The sequence below is a fragment of the Macrobrachium nipponense genome, chromosome 5 (assembly GCF_015104395.2).
Source record: "Macrobrachium nipponense isolate FS-2020 chromosome 5, ASM1510439v2, whole genome shotgun sequence".
NCBI lineage: Eukaryota > Metazoa > Arthropoda > Malacostraca > Decapoda > Palaemonidae > Macrobrachium > Macrobrachium nipponense.
In genome coordinates, this window is record NC_061107.1 from 110619583 (window position 1) to 110627970 (window position 8388).

An 8388-nucleotide genomic window follows, 5' to 3' on the forward strand; every position below is an offset into this window, starting at 1 on the left:
GAGTTCGTGTCAAAGGTTTCCATCTTTTCACTCGAAGACTTGACTATCATCCAGTGATGTGCGTTAAATACTAATATTGTAGGAATAATATTGTAGATCACAATACAATTTTCGTAAATAGAAATTAACAAAAGTAGAAGAGTTAGCCATAATCTTCCTGTTTTCTACGAGTTTAACGTAATCATAAAGAATTGACTATAATAAGGGGGGGGGGATAAAGACAATGTTACGAGTTGCCAAGTCATATTGGTACAAAGGTGAGCGAGTAAAAGTGTGTATAGATTTCTACCCAAAATGGAGGTGATTATGTTCTTTTTAATTTTTTAATGTCTTTTATATACTAAGAGTTCGTCAGCCAAAGGTTTCCTGTGGTCTTTTCTTCAACTCAAGGAGACGTAATTTCTCTCTTTCAGGGGCTGGCCATTACGTTCGTCAGCGAAGAAGGCGATGCAAAGACACTAAACGAGGTCCAGGAGAGATTCGACGTGAACATCACAGAGTTACCGGACGAGATCGACCTGTCGTCTTACATTGAGGGCCGTTAATTAAGGTATATATATATAGGCTGTTGCCTGTACTTTGCTTGTTGTTCAGCTCTGTGCTGCAAACTTTTCTGCAATCATCTTTCCACCACGATTTGTTGCATTTTTCTTTTTCTGCAACTCGCTGCATTTATATTCAGTTTAAAAAATATATAAACTACTTTTGTTAGTCATGCAATAGATAAATAATTGATAAATAATTTTCAGAATTTCTACTTGGTCGTACTTCAGAAAAAAATTGACAAAAGAGTAATTTAGGTAAAAATTAGTATGTGGTTTAACAACCTTCTTTGGTTGGTGGAAAGTATTTTTTTGCATGATTGTTACAGCTGGGTTGGTTAAAATGAGTATAATTTTGACAACTGTCATGTTAAAAAAAAAAAAAAAGATATTTTTCACTTCAAAAATACAGAAAGGATCAGTTATTAGTTCGGCAAATGAATGAACTGAATACAAATTAAGAAAAGGTTGACAATTGACTTTTACTTTGTTAGTTGTAAATGATATTTTAACAGATCCACGTTCTCAATTTTAGTGTTATTTCTAGATAGGAGCCTTAATGTTAATTGGTTGGGTCTAGCATACTAATAATATTCTTCTTTCAGGACGTCTGTCTGCTGTGGCTGCATTTTGTGTGGAAGTCTGTGAGTGGATGGATAAAAGAGAGAGGGGAGTGACCAGTCTCCCGATCCCCCAGTACCTACTAAGTGACCAACCCCCCGTCACAACGTATATTTAGGAGTGTAAGAAAATAAGAAAGAAAAACCCTTCCCCTCCCCCATGTGTATTTTATTTATATATATTTTTGGATAAGAATCATTGAGTCCCCCAAAATGAGAGATTTCGATGTTGTACCAAAGTTTAGTAATTATCTGATTTATCTTGATATACTTCTTCAAGCTTCTCAGAAAAGAAAGTGGAATATTTTTTTAAGTTTATTTTCTATTTTTTGTCTGAACAAATTCGTCGTGTTTTTGCTTTTGATTTTTGTTGTCCATTTCTGAGGTAGCGGGAAAAAATAAATCTTCCCTCCCGCTGGTGTGATGTTACCGTTCCATGGTTCCCGATTCGTGAACAGCTAAATTTTCACGACCTTTTTGCTAAAAAGATTAAAAAAGTACAATTCTCTATGTTTTAGGATAAGTTTGTAGGAATAATATTATTAATGTACTTTGTGTGTATTTTATATCCAGTTAAAATCCTCTAGGTGTATAATTACTGTATAATAAGACTCCTAATAGAAGGATTTTGGCCTAATATTTTGTGGCAATTATGAGTTGCTTTGGAAATTGTCCTGCCCCTTTTAACTTTCATGGGACCCTCCCAGTGTAAGTACTATATGCTCAAAAACCACACTTGCCCCATTGGTGCATATTGATGTACTTCCACAAATCTATGGTTTAATTACCTCGGTAATGGTATGCTACAAGTGCTAATAATCGTAGTAGTATTAACTACTCTAGTTATCGTTAAAGATGACATAAACCATCGACCCGAGTTTATAAATCTGGTTAGGATATTAATGCACAAACAAAGATTAAAATTCATAGGCCTCTAGTATGAAGTTGGTAATCCTATCAAAGTGAGTTTTAGCTCCTGGCGTGATTGGTATGGTGTTTTCGTCCCACGCCTCTGTGGTCGCGGTTAAGTTCTCTGCCATTTCATTGACATTTCTGGCGATAGAAGTTTATTCTCGACCTGATAAGCCCTCTTGATTTGAGACTGCCTTGACGGAGTTACGCATTTTTTCCAAACCTATGGTTGAAAATGCGTAGCGGGCAAGAGGGCTTTCGAACTGGGAGAATTATCTCCTAGTTTGAATCTAAATGTCTCAATTTTCTCTTACTTGATCATCTCCAATCTCTTACTTTCTTTCGCTCTGTTACTCCCCCTAGCTGTCCTCCTTCTCTTCACTAAAACCCTCGTGTAGGTTGGGAAGGAGCTGGGTCTCTGAACTTAGGCTTTACCTTGATCCAAATGGCAGGGACTATAGCGGTTTGGTCCGCCGCTCGATTATGTTTAGACCTTGAGGATATTGATGTGATTCCACATCAATATTTATTAGGGCGGGACTACATGTGGGGACTTGCCTACGGAATCCGGGGAGGTATAGTCTCCACGGTAGGACTCTCGGCAATTTATCCGGATTGCCCTCTAAAATAACATGAGTGGGGATGATTGCATACCAGCTATGCCCTCGGTCCTATCAAGCGGGTTCTGCTTACACTTGAGCCAATCATGTTATGTTAGAGCCCATCCCTTCGGGGTAGGGTAGGGAGTGGACATATGGGAATTGGTCTCTGCTGTGTGTCTTTGGTGAGGGAAGTCTTTGAGAGGAGGCCCAGTTTTTACCATGGCTTGCAGTTGGTTTCTCTGTAATTTCAAAAAAAAATAAAAACGAAAAAGGAATATGAACTCTGGAACTCAGTCCCCCGGAAAATGTGACCCATGACACTAGAGACGAACTTCGGCTTGTTTAAATAAGGAAAGCTCTGTTGACAACCTCGGCAATAAAAAGGATTCCTCCAACAATACTTCTCTGACCAATGTTTGTTAAAGACAATTTATCGGCACTGGTGGAAAATAATTCTAGTAGTAACAGTAATACTTTACTCTCTGGTTCTGGCTCATTACCAGATACAACAAAAAATCTGAAAATTCTCCACTTAAAAAACATACCAATTGGTTGTAGCTATGACATAATTCATGAAGCCTTCTGTAGATTTGCAATCAAAGAAATTTTATGGAGCTTAATGGTAGTAAACGGATTTTGGGAAGCTTGGGTATCATTTTCAAGTTTTGAGATTGCTTTAGAAGCAAATAAAAATTTAGAGAGCATAAGAATTGACAATTGTTTGATTTCTGGGGCTCTAGTGATAAAGCACCAAGACACCTAGAGGTATATAAACCAGAAGAATGGTTGGAAAAAGAAATAGAGCATGGACTTCCAGAAGTAAGAACCCCCAAGCCCCCAACATGGATAATTGCAACTGGGAAGATAGAAAATTATAAACTATTATAAGATGAGTAAATTTATACAAAAAAAAAAAAGTTGGTTTAATTAAAAGTAAGGATATTAGTAGATACGGTAAGCAATCTGTTTTGATTAATGCAAAATCAGCTACTCAAGCTCACATGCTTTGTGGCATGAAGATTGCAGAAATTGATCCTATTAAGGATATTAAACCACATATGAGCTTCAGCTATGGTAGAGGATAGTTTTTGATAAAGATCTATATGAATTTTCAGAACCAGAAATTCTGGACATGTGCCTGATAATGTTTGGAAAGTAAGTAAGATCCCTCAAACAAGCATGGTAGTTTTAACATTGAAACCCCTGTCATACCAGATCATATAATTATTGAGAATGAAAAAGTACGTGTTCGAGAATATAAACCTAGGCCTTTACAATGCTTTAATTGTTTCAAGTACGGTCACCTTCCCGGTACTGCAATAGTACGAAGATCTGTATTAACTGTTCTTCGTTAGAACATGGCCAATGCAACAGAGATACAACCTGTGCAAACTGTAAAGATCATCATAAAATCAAATGATAAAATTTGTAGAGAATACAAGAAAGAAGAAGCTGCCATCTTGAAAGCAAATGCTGAAACATATTAGTGTAGGTTATGCAAAGCATTTACTCGATCGACAACTAATTTTGCTCAAGCGGTTAAGATGCCACCAAAGATTATAATCCACTACCCCTACTACCACAGGGGGACCAGTGGGTAGCACCTGGCCCGTCAGGTGCATTTCCCTTAGTGGTAGTAGCCCAGCCATCTGGGTCAAGTGCTCAGCTTATAAAAGCCAGAGCACAAACCTCCAGAGAGGTCAAGATGGTTTCCACCACACCAAAAGTAGTGTCACTGATAGGAGCACCTCTCCATAGGAGGTAGTAGCCCAGCCTTCTGGGCAAGTGCTCGAACTGTTGAAGTTCTAGCACAATCCTCCAAGGAAGCCAATGTGGCTTCCACCACCTCAAATGTATTGTCTCAGGCAGAATCTTCTACCTGATTTGATGGAGCATTAGAAAACAAGATCTTCCAAAGAGGAAAAGGTCCCCATCCTCCTCACCTTCATCCAAATCAGGTAAGTGCCCTACTGCTCATGATCCCAAGGTTGACTTGTATAAAGATCACAGAAAGAAAGAAAAGAAGAGCGGTGGCCTAGTAAAGCCTTCCATCTCCAGGCCTTCACATGGCTTCATCTGAAAATCCCAAAAAAAGACAAATGAGACAAAGAAAAAAATAATAACAAAAGATAATGTCTATTACAGTGGAATGCAGAGGTCTAAGTACTAGCATTGAGCAAATAAAAACTTTAACCAGGGACTTGGACACGAAGATAATTTGTCTACAGGAAACCAAGATCAGTGACAAACCATTTAATCCTGGACTCAATTATCATTTTTGTAGATCCCCTCCTTTGCAAGGTGCAAGAGCTCAAGGTGGTACAGGCTTTATTATTCACAAATCTGTCAAAATTTGAAACAATCCCACTCAATACACCACTACAGGCATGCGCAGTTAGAACTCATATCGGAAAAAAAATTACTTTATGCTCGCTATATATTGAACCATCTTTAGAACTTTTCCTCTTAGATCATGCTGGGAATCCAAGAAGGCTTATTAGCCTTTCTGACCTCCAAGACCTGATCAATCAGCTTCCTGCCCCTTTTATTTGATGGGTGATTTTAATGCAAAGCATACTTTATGGGGTGGAAATGTATGCGATAGATGGGGGTAATCTTGTTGAAGAATTAATCGACAACAATGATGTAATACTAATGAATGATGGTTCTCCAACTAGGTATGATGTATTCCACAACTCTACATCAGCCATTGATTTGTCAATCTGTTCCTCATCCATTCGATTGGACTACTTGGTCAGTAAATGAACACCTACATGGCAGTGACCATTGGCAATAATGTTAAAATATGTCCATAATCTTCCTTCTCAGTGTCCACCAAAATGGAAGATAGACGAGCAGACTGGGCAGCTTATGAAAAGTGTTCACACACTGATAAAGAGTATGATGAATTTACATCTCCAGTGCAATGCCTATCAACATCTTGAAAATATTATTGATGATAATGCTAGCAAGTTTATACCTAAAACATGCGGTTTACCTCATCGCCCTGTAGTTCCTTGGTGGAGTAAAGAATGTCCAACGCAAGAAAAGTGACCCGAACTTGCTTCAGAAGATACTTGAGAACAAACTATGTAGCAGATAGAAGAGCTTAGTAACGTCAGAGCCTGTGCCAAACAAAAAGAACTTTTAAAAAAAAAAAGCAAAGAGAGCATCTTGGAAGAAATATATATCTAATATTAATACCAAAACTCCTTCAAAGGAAATATGGGACAAGATTAGAAAACTTCAAGGCAAATTCGTCCCTAAGCCTCTACCAATATTAAGGGAAAATAATAGATATATATCTGACCCCAAAGATGTAGCAGAGGTTCTTGCAAAGCACTTTGCCCATGTATCAAGTGCTGACAACTATTCCCCAGCATTTCAACAAATTAGAGCATCAACATCTGTTGTTCCTCCTGCCTGCTTCTTCAAATACTGAAGCTTTAACCTGCCTTTTTAGTATGGAGGAGATGCAAAATGCTATCTCTAGCTCTTCTTTAACTGCCCCAGGTGAGGATGGCATCCGGTATGAAATGATATCACATCTTCCAGTGGATACCAAGGAATTTTTATTAGAAACCTTTAATGGACTATGGGGCTTCCCATACATCTCTGATTCCTGGCATACATCAATTGTAATTTCCAGGCCACAAGTCTGGTAAAGACCCAGAACTGCCATCTAGTTATAGGCCCATATCCTTGACCAGTGCATATGCAAATTATTTGAGAGAATGATCAACAACAGACTTGTGTGGTATCTAGAATCAAAATCTTTTATCTAACAGGCAGTTTGGTTTTAGGAAGAACCGAAGTACTCTAGACCCTTTGCTGATGTTATCAAGGGAAATTTCAAATGCCTTTTTCTAACTAAAACCACCATGGTGGTGGGTGTCTTTTTTTGACCTCGAAAAAAGCATATGACACGACCTGGAGGGGTGGTATTTTAAAGCAATTGGCCTCGTGGGGTATAGGAGGACATATGTTCTCTTTTATTGAAGAATTTTTATCAAACCGCTCAATTAAAGTGAGAGTAGGGTCAGAACTATCTTCATCCTACATGCAAGAAGAAGGTGTCCCCCAAGGCAGCGTATTGAGTGTGACCTTATTTGCTGTTGCTATTAATAGTCTCATGAGTCACATACCTCCTGGCATACAAGGATCACTATTTGTCGATGACTTTGCAATTTACTGTAGTGGATCATCTGCACTACAAGCATGCCAAAATCTTCAAATTGCAATAAATGCTGCATCCGCATGGGCAAATTCTCGTGGATTCATGTTTTCACCTCAGAAGACCAAAGCCATTCGCTTTACTCGTACTCGTAAAAGGGAAGAGATCCCCACCCTTTTCTTAAATGATTGTATTTTGCCTTATGAGGATAATATCAAGTTTCTTTGGAGTCATTTTCGACAAGAAAATGACATTTGGTCCCCATATAAATGACCTCATCTATCAGGGTTAAGAAGTCACTGAACATTCTGAAAGTTGTATCGCATTTTGATTGGGGTGCTGATAGAACAACTTTGCTTAGAATTTATACATCTTTGTGTCTGAGCAAGTTAGACTATGCATGCCAAATATATGGGTCAGCTGCAAAGACTTTACTGGAAAACTTGATATTGTTCACAATGCTGGGCTTCGCATCTGCACAGGTGCTTACAGAACATCTCCATTGACAGTCTCTATGTGGATTCTGGCATACCTCCCCTTTCCATTCGCAGAGAGAGTTGAGTTTGAGGTATTTAGCTAGGTCCCTTGCGGTGAGAAACAATCCTAACTATAAATATGTTAGGGCGCCTTTAGAATCGGGCTCCTAACAGATCCAGAGTGCCCAAGCCTTTGGAAGTACAGCTGAAAAATGATGCTAGAGAAGTAGGCTTGTTAACAGCACAGATAGCAGAGGTGGGATATCCCAAGTCTCCCCCTTGGTGTAATCCACCTGTTGTAAATGTATATTTTACGGCAGGAGGGAAAAATACCTTACCTAGTAGGGTAATGAAAAGTGAGTTTTTAAATCATGCTGCTCAACATCATGGGAAACATGTTTTTACAGATGGCTCCAAATCGGCTGCAGGAGTTGGAAGTGCAGCTGTGGTGGGGGATACTGTTATTAGAAGGAAACTCCCATCCTCTTGTTCAATATTTACTGCTGAGCTGTACGCAATAATTCTCGCAGTCCAACATATTTTTAAAAATGGCCACCAAAATAGTTTTTATACAATTTAATACGGATTCCAATAGTGTTTTACTCTCATTAAAACAAATTATGCCAGGCCATCATCTAGTACAAGAGGTGCAGGACTGGTTAGTACTTCTGCAATCTAGGAAGAGTATCAGTGTTCACTTCTGTTGGGTCCCTGCCCATGTTGGGGTGGATGGAAATGAACAAGTAGATAAGGCAGCAAAGGAAGCTTCAGGGCTAAGTAATCCATCCCCCATTTAGTATTCCTTACAAAGATCTTAAAAGTGAGATTCATCTTTACTGTAAAAATAAGTGGCAGGCTCGATGGTCTGAACTGACCACCAATACAAAATGAAACACATCCACCCATTGGTGGATAAATGGTCATCTTGTAATGCTACAAGTAGGAGGGATACCATTATTTTAACTAGGCTGCGTATTGGCCATACACATGCAACGCACAATTATTTAATGAAGAGTGGGGAAGGGAGACAGGCCCCTCACTGTAATACCTGTCAAGTGACAA

The 8388-nt window shown here is 38.8% G+C and overlaps 1 long non-coding RNA gene across 1 annotated transcript; it reads left to right on the plus strand.

Moving 5' to 3' along the window:
* The first annotated feature begins 6 nt into the window (after window positions 1-6).
* Window positions 7-1569, plus strand: LOC135215589 (uncharacterized). Its single transcript, XR_010314737.1, has 2 exons — window positions 7-550; window positions 1148-1569. It is a non-coding gene; the product is annotated as an uncharacterized LOC135215589 (long non-coding RNA).
* Window positions 1570-8388: the final 6819 nt, after the last annotated feature.